At 43.4% G+C, this 19,119-nt stretch overlaps 1 pseudogene; it reads right to left on the bottom strand.

Annotated features, from left to right (window-relative positions):
- Positions 1 to 11,141: 11,141 nt before the first annotated feature.
- LOC123149438 (probable protein phosphatase 2C 58) lies at positions 11,142 to 16,464 on the bottom strand (annotated as a pseudogene).
- Between the last annotated feature and the right edge of the window lie 2,655 nt (positions 16,465 to 19,119).

The raw sequence follows: 19,119 nt of genomic DNA, 5'->3' as shown, positions 1-19,119 counted from the left end.
GAAAACTATTCGAAATTTAAAAAAATCATGTCTCCAAGAATATTTAACAGTTGATATTTTTTAAGAAGTTCAAAATAATATGAAACAGAAAATATTTTGAATCCGACACATTGGCCATTGGTTAACGACGCACGTTTGTTCTATGCTGGTTGGCTATAAATGAAAAAAATTATGGGCACATGCCAATAAAAGAGAATATGCCATTTTGCTCTAATTAGAAAAAAAACTATGGGAATGTTAGCGCTAAATTAATCAGAGAATAAACCATGATAGAGAAGGGACATTCAAGCCTGATTATGCCAATGAAATGGGATTTATGCGTCGCAATTAGCAATATCGTAGAAGAGGCAACCGTGTCCCGAAGGTCGCCGCGCAGCCACCCAATGAGGAAGCGGCCACAACCAAAAGATGAAGGCGAGCGCGAAGGAAAAAAAAGGCACGAGTTGGGTGCTCGCCCCCATGCCGATCAACCCCACCACTATCAAGATTTCACAAGCCAAACATGACGCATGAGAAGACTGCAACTCCATGCTTTGTCGCTCACTGTTGCGGAGACCATTTTTGGTGGACACATCAATTATCTTTCCTGTTGCTTCTCGCAGAAAAAATATCTTTCTTGTGGCAACCCATAGACATATGTGCTGGTTTTCTCAAAAAAAGCTTGACATTAGTAGATCACATCGAATTTTTTAGAAAATGTGGTTCTAGAAAAGGATATCAACCGAACCGAGCGAGCCCTTCACGTCATTCGTCCGGGCAACACGACAGGTGCTTCCGCTGCCAGCACCTAGCCCTCCTCCCTGCCCCTTCTACCTCTGGTCGCCATTGGTCGACGTAGCTGCGGTGAAGCCCCATGCGGGGGACGGCGGCGGTGGGCTACCTGGTGCCTCCTCGTCCCTCGGCGCAGCTCTTTCGCGTGGATCTCATTCCCACCTCCCAATCCCATCAGGATCCACACTCCTCCAGTTGCAGGTTGAGTGGCTTGGGCTCTCTCTCCTACTGGGTTGCGATGATTGTCGTCGGTCTGGCTGTTACACCTAGATCAAAACGTGTCACTGCCTACTGGGACCCACCATGGCTGGGTCATCTCATCCCTGGGCCTCGGGCATCATAGGCAGTGGGGTTGTGTCGCCCCTACACTTGGTCGTCGTTTGAAGTGCCCTTGTCGCCGAGTTGCGGCCGTTGGGGTGGCTGCTCCCCGATCTGTGGTGACCACTCCGGCATGCGGTAGCGGACTCATTGCGGATTGCAGTGGCCCTGGAGTTGAGTTATCATTGACTTATTGTATGATTAAAATTCTAGCCCCCAATGCTACAGTTATCCAACATAAAAGCCAAATGAGTGGTCAAATTTTACTCTTCGTATGATTAAACTTTGAAATTATTATGCACTACAATAGTATATATTCATAAACCTATTTATCATTGACTTATTGTATGTCACAGGTTGATTATTTCATGTCACACTAATTTACTTATGCAGTATGTCAGTATTATTCGTATCCGTTCCTCTAGTAAACGTCTGATACATATCTGCATTCGAATAACATCTGAGCCGCCCATATCCGATAACATCCGTATTCACATTTGTATGGAAACAGAAGTGGTAAGAGCACTATCCGATCCGCATCTGATATGTTTCCACCCCGAGCGACAAGACATCACTAGTAGAAAAAGGGCCTTCAGTCCCGGTTCTGGAACCGGGACTAAAGGGTCGGGGTACTAATGCCTCTCCCTTTAGTCCCGGTTCAATCTAGAACCGGGACTAAAGGGCGCGGCCCGGGACTAAAGGAAATTTTATGATTTTTTTTGAATTTTTTTTTTGATTTTCAAATTTCTGAATTTTTTTAACCTCTAGTCTATTTATCATTGACTTATTGTATGTCACGGGTTGATTATTTCATGTCACATAGCCATTGACTAATTTACTTATGCAGTATGTCAGTATTATTCGTATCCGTTCCTCTAGTAAACGTCTGATACATATCTGTATTCGAATAACATCTGAGCCGCCCATATCCGATAACATCCGTATTCACATTTGTATGGAAACAGAAGTGGTAAGAGCACTATCCGATCCGCATCTGATATGTTTCCACCCCAAGCGACAAGACATCACTAGTAGAAAAAGGGCCTTCAGTCCCGGTTCTGGAACCGGGACTAAAGGGTCGGGGTACTAATGCCTCTCCCTTTAGTCCCGGTTCAATCCAGAACCGGGACTAAAGGGCGCGGCCCGGGACTAAAGGAAATTTTATGATTTTTTTTTTGAATTTTTTTTTATTTTCAAATTTCTGAATTTTTTTAACCTCTAGTCTATTTATCATTGACTTATTGTATGTCACAGGTTGATTATTTCATGTCACATAGCCATTGACTAATTTACTTATGCAGCATGTCACTATTATTCGTATCCGTTCCTCTAGTAAACGTCTGATACATATCTGTATTCGAATAACATCTGAGCCGCCCATATCCGATAACATCCGTATTCACATTTGTATGGAAACAGAAGTGGTAAGAGCACTATCCGATCCGCATCTGATATGTTTCCACCCCGAGCGACAAGACATCACTAGTAGAAAAAGGGCCTTCAGTCCCGGTTCTGGAACCGGGACTAAAGGGTCGGGGTACTAATGCCTCTCCCTTTAGTCCCGGTTCAATCCAGAACCGGGACTAAAGGGCGCGGCCCGGGACTAAAGGAAATTTTATGATTTTTTTTTGAATTTTTTTTTGATTTTCAAATTTCTAAATTTTTTTAACCTCTAGTCTATTTATCATTGACTTATTGTATGTCACGGGTTGATTATTTCATGTCACATAGCCATTGACTAATTTACTTATGCAGTATGTCACTATTATTCGTATCCGTTCCTCTAGTAAACGTCTGATACATATCTGTATTCGAATAACATCTGAGCCGCCCATATCCGATAACATCCGTATTCACATTTGTATGGAAACAGAAGTGGTAAGAGCACTATCCGATCCGCATCTGATATGTTTCCACCCTGAGCGACAAGACATCACTAGTAGAAAAAGGGCCTTCAGTCCCGGTTCTGGAACCGGGACTAAAGGGTCGGGATACTAATGCCTCTCCCTTTAGTCCCGGTTCAATCCAGAACCGGGACTAAAGGGCGCGGCCCGGGACTAAAGGAAATTTTATGATTTTTTTTTGAATTTTTTTTTGATTTTCAAATTTCTGAATTTTTTTAACCTCTAGTCTATTTATCATTGACTTATTGTATGTCACAGGTTGATTATTTCATGTCACATAGCCATTGACTAATTTACTTATGCAGTATGTCACTATTATTCGTATCCGTTCCTCTAGTAAACGTCTGATACATTTCTGTATTCGAATAACATCTGAGCCGCCCATATCCGATAACATCCGTATTCACATTTGTATGGAAACAGAAGTGGTAAGAGCACTATCCGATCCGCATCTGATATGTTTCCACCCTGAGCGACAAGACATCACTAGTAGAAAAAGGGTCTTCAGTCCCGGTTCTGGAACCGGGACTAAAGGGTCGGGGTACTAATGCCTCTCCCTTTAGTCCCGGTTCAATCCAGAACCGGGACTAAAGGGCGCGGCCCGGGACTAAAGGAAATTTTATGATTTTTTTGAATTTTTTTTATTTTCAAATTTCTGAATTTTTTTAACCTCTAGTCTATTTATCATTGACTTATTATATGTCACAGGTTGATTATTTCATGTCACATAGCCATTGACTAATTTACTTATGCAGTATGTCACTATTATTTGTATCCATTCCTCTAGTAAACGTCTGATACATATTTGTATTCGAATAACATCTGAGCCGCCCATATCCGATAACATCCGTATTCACATTTGTATGGAAACAGAAGTGGTAAGAGCACTATCCGATCCGCATCTAATATGTTTCCACCCCGAGCGACAAGACATCACTAGTAGAAAAAGGGCCTTCAGTCCCGGTTCTGGAACCGGGACTAAAGGGTCGGGGTACTAATGCCTCTCCCTTTAGTCCCGGTTCAATTCAGAACCGGGACTAAAGGGCGCGGCCCGGGACTAAAGGAAATTTTATGATTTTTTTTGAATTTTTTTTTATTTTCAAATTTCTGAATTTTTTTAACCTCTAGTCTGTAATCACCACCCCTCATCATTCCAAATCATCTAACTTCCCGAACGGTCACCCATCCTCCCACTCCCCCAGCCTGAGCACGCTTAACTTCCGGGTTCTATTCTCCCTCGCTCCAAGTCTGCACTTGTTATTTTCCTGACAATACTAAGATGTCAATCATATTAACCTTCAGGAATTTTGCTTGAGCATGAAGTGACACATTTCATAGTTTTATTTTGAAATATTGTTTTAAAAAACAATAATTATTTAGTAACACTAGTATTTCTTGAATAATTAGTTTGACCATTGTTTGACCATAGTTTGACCAGATTTGACCAAAATTGAAATAACTGAAATAATTATTTAGTAACACTAATATTCTAGAATAATTAGTTTGACCATTGTTTGACCACAGTTTGCCCACTGTTTGAATTTTTTTCGATTTTTTCACTCTAGATCTTAAAAGCCCCGTAACTTTTTTCTATTAGGTTTTTGAGGATTTTGAAAATGTTTAACGGGGTTCCCCCGTTAAATTTGGATGTAACTTTTCGAGTAGATGATTTTTCATATAAAAAACTTTTTCATCCGAGTTAGTATGCAAAAGTTATGCCCATTTTTACAAATTTCAGAGAGATTTTGCAAATAAAGTCAAAATTCACATTTGCAAATTTTCCCAACAACTAGACCACATATCACATGGGAAACTTATTTTCTTTTATTTTTTTGACATTTCCATCATTTTCTTTTATTTTATTTTAAACTGAAAAGGCGATCCACGGGGAGGGGGGGGGAGAGTTTGAAAATGGGACCTTTAGTACCGGTTCGTGGCACGAACCGGGACTAAAGGTCTCAACCCCATTAGTCCTGGTTCGTGCCTCAAACCGGGACTAAAGGTCTAATCTTTAATCCCGGTTTAAGGCACGAACCGGGACCAATGGTTGTGGGCTAGGAGCGAGGCCCATTGGTCCCGATTCATCCCACCAACCGGGACCAAAAGGTCCAGATGAACCGGGACCAATGGCCCACGTGGCCCGGCCGGCCCCCTGGGCTCACGAACCGGGACCAATGCCTCCATTGGTCCCGGTTCTGGACTGAACCGGGATTAATGGGCTGACCCGGCCTGGACCAAAGCCCTGTTTTCTACTAGTGCATAAGTGAAGTCAATGGAGCGCCTGGTCTCGAGCTCTGGGGTGAAAGCCTAGGTCTGACTCGAGTTGGTTATACCTGGCAATGGCGATATTTCTGCGTCATTATCTTATTGAAGGTATTGCTTGTACATGCTCAGACTGGTTCTTCTGGGTGAAAATCTAGATTCTGACCTTGGATGGTTAGATCCGGTGATGGCGGCGCTTGAGCATCGCTCCCTTCCTGAAGACATTGTTGATGTTGAAGAAACCTCATCGTCCGCATGGTGTCATCAGATGATTGGTGCAAATATGAACATTGTCGATCGCGAATCTGTTCGCTTTGGGATTTATTTTTCCTCACCATCATGTAGCTTTGGTCTTATATGACTTTGATATTTGTTGGCATGTATTTTGTGGCGTGCGTTGGTGTTGCTTGTGTGCATCGTTGCTATGCGGAGGTCCAGTGTGAACTCATTGTGTTCCTGTCCTCTTGATACTTCATTTTGTGCCAATAAAAACAACCATTTGTGAAAGAAAAAAATCACATCACGATCAAGGAGTTATTCTTTGATGCAGAAGTTTACCGGCTTGGGTACAATGCCCATGGCCAAAATTCGCAAGAAAAATGGAGTACTGTGGGCAATTTGGTGTGGGCATGCCAAAATAATAGGCATTAATCCAAACAAGAGCCAAAAATTTAGGCATAGTTCATTTTGTTCATCAAACAAAAACCAGATCAAAACTCCCATTATCTTATGAGGCATTTTTGATCGGGATAGCATGCATAGTCACCGCCTTATCGATTGGTTGTTTTACCTGGCATGAGCATATTTGATCATTGATAGAACCATGAAAAAACGGCAAAATATTTTGAGAACAAACTAGTTGCAGATATCGCTAACACTTCGTAATTCTCTATATAGTCATGGTATAAGCACATCTCAAGATATTTCTTAGATTATTAAGAAGCCTCTAAAATGATATTTAAAAACAAAACAAAGTGAATTTGAACGCATACAAACACACTATACTAAAGAATTAAGATAAGGAGAAATGTTATTTTTTTCACCTTCTGTATCTCTCAAATTTGCTTTAGCAAAATATTTGTAAATGCAGAACTAACTTAGAAAATTCAACATAAATTGTGACAAAATGTGGTTTTGCTGTTTTGGAAAGATTGTGTTTGCCAATGTTTGAGTTTAAACAAAATGTATTTGTACTAAAACATAGTTAGTCATCAAAAAGTATAAAAAATTAATATAAATATGCTAGTTTCATTGAATTATTTAAAATACATATATAGTACTCAATCGTCGAACAAATAGAATTTTTTTCAGTTCAGATTTCCAATGCCGTCGACGCCAAGAGGAGAGCTGATACAACGTCCGATGAGTTGAAGTTAAAATATGATATCATGCGGTATTCCAATTTTAGATGAAATTAAAATAATTTATTATCCCTTCATTTAAAAAATTAATGGAGATTCCATTTTCCATTTTATTTTATTATGTTTTGGGGTTAATTTGTAAGTAAGAAATGATAGATAACAATATTGTGAATTATTTTTATCACAAATCTAATGGTACTATTTGCACATATGTAACCTAAATTCATGAAAAACACAAACTATAATTTTTCATTTTTTGTTTTGTTCGGTGGTGGTTTGCTCGGTCCAGTATTGTGGAAAAGATTGCAAAGAGCACATTCCCAACATGGCTGTCAGGATGTTGGGCTAGATGTAGCCAACGGTGTAGGATGGCTCGTGCATTCGACACATCGCATGGATTAGAGCATCCACGGACAGGCGTCTGAAGCCTGCCTCAAACACCCTGACAGGTGGATCGGTCATAAAAAACTGATCCAATTGGACTTCTCAAACTGCCCTCAAATGCCTGGGTTGACGTCACCCATCATATTCAGCCTAAATCTAGGGCAGATATGAGGCGGCTGGGCACGTCCTGACAGGTGGATCGGTCATAAAAAACTGATCCAATTGGACTTCTCAAACTGCCCTCAAATGCCTGGGTTGACGTCACCCATCATATTCAGCCTAAATCTAGGGCAGATATGAGGCGGCCGGGCACGTCCGCCACGTCCACCCGGCCCATGTCCGGTCCACCCCGACCTCATGAAATCCCCATCCTAAGCAAATCCCAACCTCACTTCACTTAGCTTTGATACGTCTTTAACGTATCTAAAGTTTTTGATTGTTCCATACTATTATATTATGAATCTTGGATATTTTATATGCATCATTATGCTATTTTATATCATTTTTTGGGACTAACTTATTAACCTAGTGCCCAGTGTCAGTTGCTGTTTTTTTCTTGTTTTTTGCCTTTACAGAAAATCAATACCAAACGGAGTCCAAATGGAACGGAACATTTTGACGATTTTTCTTGGACCACAAGACACCCAAGGCTTCGGGAGGAGGCCAGAAGAACCACAAGGTGGCCACAAGCTCAGGGGGCGCCCCTCCTATTTTTCTCTATAAATACCCAAATATTCCTCATCGACCAAAGGGCACGCCAAAAATACTTTTTCGCCGCCGCAACCTTCTGTCCTCGTGAGATCCCATCTTGGGACCTTTTCCGATACTCCGTCGGAGGGGGATTCGATCACGAAGGGTTTCTACATCAACCTTGCTGCCCTTCCGGTGATGTATGAGTAGTTAACCACAGACCTATGGGTCCATAGAGTTACTAGCTATAAGGCTTCTTCTCTCTCTTTGATCTTCAATACAATATTCTCCTCGATGTTCTTGGAGATCTATTCAATTTAATCTTCTTTTGCGGTGTGTTTGTTAAGATCTGATGAATTGTGGGTTTATGATCGGATTATATATGAATATTATTTGAGTCTTCACTGAACTCTTTTATGCATGATTTATATAGCTTTGTATTTCTCTCCGATCTATTGATTTGGTTTAGCCAACTAGATTGATTTTTCTTGCAATAGGAGAGGTGCTTTGTAATGGGTTCAACCTTGCGGTGCTCAATCCCAGGGACAGAAAAAGGACATGACACGTATTTGTATTGTTGCCATTAAGGATAAAAAAGATGGGGTTTGTTCATATTGATTGGATCTATCCCTCTACATCATATCATCTTGTTTAAGGCATTACTCTGTTTTTCTTAACTTAATACAGTAGATGCATGCTGGATAGCGGTTGATATGTGGAGTAATAGTAGTAGATGCATGCAGAAGTCGGTCTAATTGTCTCGGACCTGATGCATATATACATGATCATTGCCTTAGATATCGTCATAACTATATGATTTTCTATCAATTGCTCAACAGTAATTTGTTTCACCCACCGTATGCTTTCTTTTAAGAGAGAAGCCTCTAGTGAAAACTATGGCCCCCGTGTCTATCTTTTATCATATTATTTTCAGATCTACAAAATCAAAAACCCAAAAATACCTTGCTACAATTTATTTACTTTCATTTTATTTCTCAATTTACTTATCTTTTACATCTACCACTATCAGATCCCATCCTTGCAAGTAACCGTGAAGGGATTGATAACCCTTTTATCGCGTTGGGTGCAAGTATTTGTTTGTTTGTGTAGGTGCAATTATTGGAGAATTGTATGTTCCTCCTAGTGGATTGATACCTTGGTTCTCAACTGAGGGAAATACTTATCTCTACTTTGCTACATCACCCTTTTCTCTTCAAAGAAAAAAACCAACGCAAGCTCAAGAAGTAGCAAGCTCCGCTTCGGTCCAATCCGTTAACTCCCGAGCGCCGGTGACCATGTCCAGCACCGACAGCCACTCAGATGGCCCCGACGACGACGACGACGACTGGGATGCCTTCCTCCGTGATGGTGCCGGAGACGAGGACGAGTTGGCCCTCTGCATCGCATTGGAGCGCCCACGGGTGGATATGAGCGGCAGCTCCGCTTCAGGTGCGACGCGGCATGTCGCCCGCGGCCACAACGCCAATGCCGATGCCAACCCTTCACGTCGCACACGCGGATCTATTAGGGCAGCTCAATCAGCGCCGCCCGTTCCGTCTGCCTCCTCCACCACTGGCCGCTGCTCCGCGCGGGCAGCAGTGGGTTCTAGTGCCCGCTTTGCTTTCGTCGCGGATGCGCACTCTGGAACATGAGGCGCGCACCGCCCATCGCGAGAGGCAGAGAGCAAGGAACATGGGGGGGGGGGCATGTCGAACATGGCTGCGCGGACCTCCGGCCGCCACCTCGTGATGCCGACGGTGCCTGGCGAGGATGAGCGTCTTCTTTAGTGGGTGTACCGCTGATCAGTTACGATAGCGGACACAGACGCCCGGCAGCTCCGAAGGATCAACGCCAAGGCACTCCGGCTCGGCATTGAGCAATCCGAGCGGGAGGCGATGAGGGTGGCCAAGCTCAAGCGCAAGCAGGACCGCATTGTCCGACAGTTGAAGGGCTACATCACCATCTCCTATTCCTCCGACTCCGATAGGTCCGAATCCAACGGCTCCGATCTCGACCCACCTCCTGCCACGGCAACTACAGCAGCGCCGGCGACTATTTGGACATCCAGATCTAGAGGAGCAGCTGAACGTCCAGGATAAAGGGACTATTTGGACCCCAGAGCCCAAACACCATGCCCGGGTGAACACTTGCTTCTTCAACTCAAAGTACAAGCCAGTAACCAAAAAGAGAAGAATTAGCACTCCGAACATGCCAAAATTCTGAAAATACAACACAGATAAACACTTGTAGGCAAAGATGTACTAAAGTGCACAATCTGACAGAAGGTTAAATTACTGGATATGTCAAAAAAAGAAAAGAAAAAACACCATATTTATATCAGAGAAAACATTAACTACATAGAGCCATTACACAAAATAAAAACTGTTTCATGTTGCGTCGATTGAATTACAGCTAAACTGAACTGATGGGAGTTAAGGGAGATGTTTTCAGTTAACAGAACTGAACTGGACAACTGTATTGGTAAGCTAAAAATCTTGATTATCATTTGACATGCTACAAGTTGGAAAAGGGGTTTCCTTGTTGAATACATGTGCAATCATTTGAAGAAGAGGTGATTAAAGTTTAAAGAAAACTCCAGAACAGAGAGTCATTTTACCCCAGCACAGGCTCTCTTTTCTTCTTAACCTATGTGTTGACTTGCATTCAAATTATTCAATGTAAATAACAGCGTAGTTTTTTTTTGATAAAAAAACAGAGTAGTCAGTAGTGCTAAACTACATTCAGGTAAGCAATCTAAACAAGCATGCAAACAACGTTTAGATTAACTAAAACCTAGTCTAACCTCCTTGGAGAGCAGAAAAATCATTATATGTCCGCAAGTCCAGATCTCAAGGAGATAACCTGATAACTACCTTGGCAGGTTCTTCTTGCACAGCAACAATCTTCTTCTTCTTGCAGCCAGGCCTTGAGAGTTCATGTACAGGTCGATTCTTGCAAGCCTCGCCGGTGATGGCCATGGTGGAGGTTGACAGCGGCATTGGGGCGGGCATGGAGGATATGGACGGCTGCACTGGTCCGGCCATGGGGGAGTTGTACGGCTGCGTTGGACGGCATCCATGGTGCAGCTGTGGGGAAAGTATACGGCGGCGTTGGTGTGCCGATGATAGAGGTGGAAGGCGACGCTACGGCGTCCGTTGAGATGATGGATGGCGGCGCTATGGCGTCCATGGAGTAGGTGGACGGCTGTCCTATGCCAGCCAAGGGAAGGCAGACGGCGGTGCTATGCGTCGGCGTACCCTAGCATCATCCCTGGCAAAGCGAAGAGGAACGAAGAGGGGAACTAGGATAAGTGGGTTATGTGGAGAGCGTCCGTGGGCTAGCCCACTTATCCCACTTCTCATATCGCAGATTACGTGGGCGTCCTTGAATGCAAATTATGTGGGCTTTTAAGTGGGCGCCGTGGACGGCCCGTGTCCACCTGCAGCCTGAATCACAACCGAAAGAAGAGACAAGCCTGAATCACAACCAAAAGAAGAGACAAGACATAATCGATTGGTTACAGAGAGAAACAGCACAAAAAACCAGCGTGCCCACCTCAATGATGGGGGTATCCACTGGTTGTATCAACAATTCAACACATTGTTGATATTTACACATGAATTTCTTCGCCATGCATGCTCAACCCGCTACAACATCACACCAGGATTCAGAAGTCATTGTTTAGTACACAGGGTTTACCAAGCTACGACATGACATCACGAGTTCTTCTCCTCGGTCGCGCTGATCACAGAAGTACACGTTAGTGTGTCGAACACAAAGACCGACAATGAAGAGAAAAAATGACAACAGCATCAGAGTTGAGTGGAACTGAATGATCGATGTCAAAGAGAAATAATGGAAACAAAGTGGAGTTGTTCAGTTTGACTCACGGCTGTTCTATGTCACCAGGCGATTGTCCTCCAGCACTAGCATTCTTGTCCCGACAGCTGATTGTCCACCACACTAGCATTCTTGTCCTCGACAGCTGATTGATCACTAGCACTAGCACTCTTATCCGCGACCGCTGATTGTTCACCAGCACTTACATTCTTATCCCCAACAGCTGATTGTTCACCACCACCGGCATTCTTGCCATGGTCAATTGGCTTCTTGAACTGCACTAGGATCATCGTCATGTTGTCGCATCCTTCTCCACCTAATGTTGATGGAGCCAGGCATCTATCGAGCACCTTTTCACACACTGCAGAAAGGCTGCTCTCCTGCATTTGTTTCATCCCTTAAGTGCTGCTGAAACCATGTTATACATACAAGTATAACTTTACAGAAGTAACTCGGCACTCACTGTCTTTAGGTGCTCATGGATGAAATCGACCAGCTGTTGGCTCGACATGCAGTCCCTGTTTATCATCAGAGCATATGGTCATTATTTTACTTACGAAAACAACTTTCATGTTGAAGGTTCATAGCTAATAACTTAAACAAAGTAGGAATTTGGGATATGAGAAAACTTGAAGCTTCCATTGAATGTTTAAGGAGATAGAACAAATAAAGCAAATACAATTACGGAACCCTATTAAGAGAGGGATTTACCAAATGCCATCACATGCTAAAACAAGAAAGTCATCATCATCACAAAGCTCGACCTACAAAAATATTTAAATCATATGAACTACCAGCAACAAGAATATGGTAGCCATAGATTAGCTGCAGGAGTTAAACTAATGGCAGAAGCTGAACTGCTTACAGTGTTTACGTCAGGGTTTGCTGTCAACATTTGCTTATCAGGAGACAAGAATTTATTCTGTTTAAATTCCATATCTCCTGCAAAAGTATTAGCATATATTAGCAATCATCTAAGGTGCATGATATGAACAAAAGAAAAGGTAAAATGTAGTACCAATTGCCCTTGACAAGTTTATAGTTCCATTTACTCGCCCCATTTGGATGTAACCCCCTGCTTTCAATATCCGTTCTCTCTCTGCTTCAAGCTCTGGTTTGTGATCTCTTGATAAATTGTATGCCTATAGTATATTCAACCAGATAATGAGATGCTCCTGTGTATAACTTCACATGTTAAACATACTGCAAGGATAAGCATTACAGACCTGGCCATTCCTTGAGATAACACAGCGGGAATCTCCGGCGTTTGCCACAACAAGTTGACTATTCCTTAACATTGCAACACAGGCTGTACTCCCACAGGTTGGCCCGCTAAAATCAGAGTGAGGTCCCTGTTAAAACAATCCTGTAAAGCGTAAGGCTGCCTGGGTAGCCCAAATCTTAAAATGCAACAGTACTACAGAGGAATGCCGAAATACAGGCAGTACAACTACAAGAATACAACATTTGAAATTGAATTAAAGGCCAGTTCTTTTGAGGCTGATGTCTGTCTGTGGAAATAAGCTCCCCCCTCCCCAGCTTATTCTAGAAGCCCAACCTAACATTTTATTTTAGAAGCCTACTAATTAAGGGTTAACTAGCAGACAACCTAAAACGAAATTTTAGGTTGAACTTCTAGCATAAGATGGGGATGAGGCAGCTTATTTCCACAGCCAGACATAAGTCCCAAAAGAACTGGCAATAAACCTCTCAGTTTAAATTTTTCTTCATATACTACCTCATATTTGCAACTTGAACAATTACTGACATCAGTACATAAACTGTCTAGTCAAGAACCGTACATATATTAGACATGATTAAGGAGAGTGTATGTTCTACTCTCGGGTGTTTGCAAAAAACTGAAAAAACGTGATCAAACCAAATCCAAAAAATTCAAAAGATTGAGACATCAAACTTTATCAAATGTTCGAGCATCTTGCAAAATTTCTGCCAAAAATAACATCCAAGGAGCTCTCACTGAAAAAAACAAAATCAATGTTCAAAGTTGTGTGCACTTTTTGAGCATTGATTTTGTTTTTTTTAGTGAGAGCTCCACGGATGTTATTACTGGCTGAAAATTTCCAAGAAGCCTGAACATTTGAAAGGTTTGATGTTTCAAACTTTCAGATTTTTTGGATTTGGTTTGATCACGTTTTTTCAGTCTATTGCAAATTCGGGTGTAGTACACCTGAGAGTGGTGGCTTCTTTCCAGTGATTAAGGCATGAATGGTTTAGCAAGAAAAGGCTTTAAATGGAAAATTAGTCACCTGGACTTCACAAAACAATTTTAAGAGCTACACCAAATTACTTTGCAATGCAGATTACTTATCCTACAAAGAGTAGTTGATCATGTGGTTCATGTAAGTTGCAGCGTTACCTCCTCAAAAGCCCAATCATCATGTCGATCATTTGAATCACTGCCTCTCGGAGACCAGATCAGCCCCTCTATCATGCCAGTAAACTGGTTTATTTTATCTCCAAGTGCCTGTAGTTCTCGCCAGCCTCTTTGACCCCGCATCATCTCATCCATTCTGAATCAACAAATCATAATTACTGTGAAGTCATCCTAAGAAGAAACTCTCAGTAGAGAATAAATGAAAAAGTACTCAAGCTGGCTACCTAACAGTTTGCTATACCTGAAGAAAGCTCCATGGACAGCAGCTCCCAGGTCACCAGCTAAATAAACTTCACTTTTGAGAACTTCCCTGTGTAGATATTTTGCACAGAATTTGGCAACCACTTTTCCTGAGGCAAGAATGTGACATGATGATGTAAACGGACATTTTGACGTGATGTGGATAAGATCATGGGCAATGAAAAGGCACTAGTCTTCGCAAGTAACTTTACCTCCATGTCCATCAAAAACACCGAAGAACGATGTGTCCTCATCGATATCTAGCAAGGCTGAATGCTGGAATGTTGCTCAAAGGGTTAGAGACTTCAGAATGAAGTGAAAGTATACAACTATAGGAAAATAAAAATTGATAAAATACCAGTGCCTCGATTTTATTAGCACTATGCTACAGCTTCAAGTAACTAAGGATCATAGCGTCTAATTTGTTGATATTTGTCATTGTGTTTAGTGTTGGTTCTAGCGTATGCTTGTTTTTTGTATAATATTCTTCAAAGATTTTTTTACAAACAGGGGCTCAACCCAGGCTCTGTTGCAATAACAAAACCAAAAATATTCTTCAAAAGAATTCGGTACATAATGCCAAAGTTGATCATTTTTGGCACAGTCATGTCAACACCAGATCAAGTTTGCAAGAAGAGAAACCAAACAATCAAATATCACCATTCAACTCATGGTTTTGCTACATTCAAAATTCAAAGACATAAGTGATAAGACACTATTTCTCTGTTCTCTCATGTGCACAGATTTGCTAAACATACCAATTATCAACAAATAAGCACTTGGATATGTATACCTACTATCCCTGTCCACAGTTCCCCAACCTACCTTAGTGTCAGCTATACTTCTGATTTCTGAATATAACAAACTAGACTCACCGTGTGCATGTTAGGAATTCTACATCTGTACATTTCCAAAACTTTCTAAACGCTTTCATCAAGCAACATCAAACAGTGATGAATAGAAACTCACAGCATCTTCCATACTCGCACGCCACCCTTGCATAGATGAAAGTCCAAATTTAAGCTTATCATTTTCCCCATCTTCAGATAGCTTCTCAGTTTTGGGGGTACTAAGGTAAACTCCCATCTTTGCGAATGCACCTGATAAAAGAATATGCTAACAGTAAAGTAAATCCACAGCATACAACCAAACTTGCGGGGTTTTAACGGAGTGACAACATACCAGGTTCAGAATTAATAAGGTTGGAAACAGATTACAGATGTAACTTCAGTAACTACTGCACAAATCGGGGAAAGAGGTCGTTAGTAAAGATTGTTATAATGAACTAGTATAACATTATGCTATATGATAGAAACTTAGAAAGTAGTGCTCCTACCTCACAATGTTGCAGATAAAAGCATAGCGCACGTCCGATAATGGCTACAACAAGTAGCTCCAGTGCTTCTTCTTAACATGCCAATGTGTGTACCAGTATATCCTATCTCTCCAGGCCCCTTGGTCGTCAATATGCTCTGCACACGACATGAAAAGGAAGAAAAATGAGAGCACAGCAGCAAAGACGGCGATGCTTTCCAAACGCGTTCATTCAATACAACAAATGTGCAGCTTTCCAATCTATGTGTATATAACTAAAGCATCACAATTCACAAGCCTAACATACGCATAGCCATATGCTGATTACAAAAGGAAAGCACAAACAACCCGCCATGTTTTTGTAACAAAACCAGCCCAATCTAGGAGTAAAAAACACAATATGTCGGTACAGTAAACACTGAAGCAGCACAGAAGTCCACCCCCACTGAGGTCAACGACAGGCTTCTCTTGCCGCGTGCGCCATTGGAGAGACACGCTACACAACATCCACTGCTTAATCGGCTCGAGCTGCAGCAGGCAGCAGCAGGTTCCTGAAGACCTGCATAAGCTACAGTAGCACAGACTACAGAGAGCAGAGCAGGTGGGGAAAGCTCCGTCCGGGGCTGCCACTAGTCCAAAAAAAAAAAAAAACTAAACTCCGCACACGCTAAATTGAGCTCCGCAGCCACAGGCCACGTGGAGAAGTCCTGCCCCCAAATACGGGTAGGCGGCCAGCCGGGCTGGCGGCGGGATCTCGTCTGTGTCGGCACGAAATCAGGAAGTCCGGAGCGACGGGGCGGGGGAGGGGCCGGCGGCGAGTACCTTGGCGCTGGAGCGGAGGCGGGCGGGCTCCGAGGGGTGCGACGGGGGCGGATCGCCGGGGGGAGGGGGGAGCGGGGGAGTGAGGAAGGAAGGAAGGATTGATTGGAGTGTGGGCTGGGCTGCTGACAGTGTGAAAGGGATGGGGATCGGGAGTGGGGAAGGGGTGGGTCACGGTGGGGAAATTCCTGGAAAAAGGGGACGGTCGGGGAGGGCTGGCTCCAACGAACGGATGCGATCGGTAGGCAGCTAGTGACTAGTGAGTAGGACTATACCGCGTCGTCATGGACTTGGTCGGGGGTCGTCCGCGAAACGTTCGCGGGTTCAACGGGGCGGCACGGAAAAACTCTAACCTTTGATGGAACCGTGAGTGACCAAAGTGATGACCAGTCACGCTCTTCTCTGTCGCAGCTCGATGGCCCGCTCCTGCCCTCAAGCCAATTTTCACGTGTCATTTTCGTTTTGATCATGAACTTGTAAGGCGAGCTCATCGTAAATAAACCCTTTTTCTCCGAGTGCCAAGCCCAAAAATCGTCTATATTGCTTGTGCATACAGGAATACGCAGAATAGCCTCTGCATCCGTTGGCAAAAAACATGTTCGAACTAGGTTTTCGTTCCATGACCCCACTGCCGGAAGAAGTAACTCTGAAACAAGCTGTGGCGGGTCTTGTATCAAAGAAACAATTGGCATCAATGATCCCTCCTTGGGTATCCAATTGTGATCCCAAATCCTCGTTGTCTGGCCATTGCCAATCCTCCGGACTATACCTTGCTTTAGAATATCTCGGCCATCTAAGATTGCACGCCAGATTTGTGATGGGCGGGAGCCCAATTCTGCCATAAGGAACTCCGAGTTCGGGAAATATGAAGCCTTAAGTGAAGGAAATATGCCCTAGAGGCAATAATAAAGTTATTATTTATTTCCTTATATCATGATAAATGTTTATTATTCATGCTAGAATTGTATTAACCGGAAACATAATACTTGTGTGAATACATAGACAAACTAAACGTCACTAGTATGCCTCTACTTGACTAGCTCGTTAATCGAAGATGGTTATGTTTCCTAACCATAGACATGTGTTGTCATTTGATTAACGGGATCACATCATTAGGAGAATGATGTGATTGACATGACCCATTCCATTAGCTTAGCACCCGATCGTTTAGTATGTTGCTATTGCTTTCTTCATGACTTATACATGTTCCTATGACTATGAGATTATGCAACTCCCGTTTGCCGGAGGAACACTTTGTGTGTTACCAAACGTCACAACGTAACTGGGTGATTATAAAGGAGCTCTACAGGTGTCTCCAAAGGTACATGTTGGGTTGGCGTATTTCGAGATTAGGATTTGTCACTCCGATTGTCGGAGAGGTATCTCTGGGCCCTCTCGGTAATGCACATCACATAAGCCTTGCAAGTATTACAACTAATGAGTTAGTTGTGAGATGATGTATTACGGAACGAGTAAAGAGACTTGCTAGTAACGAGATTGAACTAGGTATTAAGATACCGACGATCGAATCTCGGGCAAGTAACATACCGATGACAAAGCGAACAACGTATGTTGTTATGCGGTCTGACCGATAAAGATCTTCGTAGAATATGTAGGAGCCAATATGAGCATCCAGGTTCCGCTATTGGTTATTGACCGGAGACGTGTCTCGGTCATGTCTACATTGTTCTCGAACCCGTAGGGTCCGCACGCTTAACGTTACAATGACAGTTTTATTATGAGTTTATATATTTTGATGTACCGAAGTTTGTTCGAAGTCCCAGATGTGATCACGGACATAACAAGGAGTCTCGAAATGGTCGAGACGTGAAGATTGATATATTGGAAGCCTATGTTTGGACATCGGAAGTGTTCCGGGTGAAATCGGCATTTTACCGGAGTACCGGGAGGTTACCGGAACCCCCCCCCCCCGGTAACCTAATGGGCCTTAATGGGCCTAGTGGAGAAAGAGGAGAGGAGGCCTAGGGGCTGCCGCGCGCCCCTCCCCTCCCAAGTCCGAATTGGACAAGGAAGGGGGGCGGCGCCCCCCCCTTTCCTTTTCCCCTCTCCTCCTTCCCCCCCCCCAAGTCCTAATCCAACTGGGGAAAGGGGGAGTCCTACTCCCGGTAGGAGTAGGACTCCTCCTGCGCGCCTCCTCCTAGGGCCGGCCGCACCCCCCTTGCTCCTTTATATACGGGGGCAGGGGGCACCTCTAGACACACAAGTTGATCCTCGTGATCGTTTTCTTAGCAGTGTGCGGTGCCCCCCTCCATCATACTCCTCAATAATATTGTAGCGGTGCTTAGGCGAAGCCCTGCGATGATAGAACATCAAGATCGTCACCACGCCATCGTGCTGACGGAACTCTTCCCCGACACTTTGCTGGATCGGAGTCCGGGGATCGTCATCGAGCTGAACGTGTGCTAGAACTCGGAGGTGCTGTAGTTTCGGTGCTTGATCGGTCGGGCTGTAAAGACGTACGACTACATCAACCGCGTTGTCATAATGCTTCCGCTTCCGGTCTACGAGGGTACGTAGACAAAACTCTCCCCTCTTGTTGCTGTGCATCACCATGATCTTGCGTGTGCGTAGGAAAATTTTGAAATTACTACGTTCCCCAACAGTGGCATCCGAGCCTAGGTTTTATGTGTTGATGTTATATGCACGAGTAGAACACAAGTGAGTTGTGGGCGATATAAGTCATACTGCTTACCAGCATGTCATACTTTGGTTCGGCGGTAATGTTGGATGAAGCGGCCCGGACCGACATTACGCGTACGCTTACGCGAGACTGGTTCTACCGACGTGTTTTGCACACAGG

This window comes from Triticum aestivum, chromosome 7A (genome assembly GCF_018294505.1).
Source record: "Triticum aestivum cultivar Chinese Spring chromosome 7A, IWGSC CS RefSeq v2.1, whole genome shotgun sequence".
Classification (NCBI taxonomy): Eukaryota; Viridiplantae; Streptophyta; class Magnoliopsida; order Poales; family Poaceae; genus Triticum; species Triticum aestivum.
Note: the sequence above shows the minus strand (reverse complement) of the source record. Positions and strands in the feature narration are given on the sequence as shown.